Below are 349 nucleotides of genomic sequence, written 5' to 3' on the forward strand. Positions count from 1 at the left end.
GGAATCTGAGGGTCAGGTTCCTGTGCTCTGAAATCCTGGAATGTGTGGGTCAGGTTCCTGTGCTCTCAAATCCTGGAATCTGAGGGTCAGGCTCCTGTGCTCTCAAATCTGGGAATCTGAGGGTCAGGCACCAGTGCTCTCAAATCCTGGAATCTGAGGGTCAGGTTCCTGTGATCTCATATCCTGGAATCTGAGGGTCAGGCACCCGTGCTCTCAAATCCTAGAATCTGAGGGTCAGGCTCCTGTGCTCTCAAATCCTGGAATCTGAGGGTCAGGTTCCCGTGCTCTGAAATCCTGGAATCTGAGGGTCAGGTTCCTGTGCTCTGAAATCCTGGAATCTGAGGGTCAG

The 349-nt window shown here is 52.7% G+C and overlaps 1 protein-coding gene across 1 annotated transcript in view; it reads left to right on the forward strand.

Annotated features, from left to right (window-relative positions):
• The window catches only part of THBS2 (thrombospondin 2), a 35762-nt gene that overhangs the window by 29604 nt on the left and 5809 nt on the right, over positions 1-349 (forward strand). The gene's annotated exons all lie outside the window — the stretch shown is intronic.

The sequence above is a fragment of the Cebus imitator genome, unplaced genomic scaffold (assembly GCF_001604975.1).
Source record: "Cebus imitator isolate Cc_AM_T3 unplaced genomic scaffold, Cebus_imitator-1.0 Scaffold380, whole genome shotgun sequence".
Classification (NCBI taxonomy): Eukaryota; Metazoa; Chordata; class Mammalia; order Primates; family Cebidae; genus Cebus; species Cebus imitator.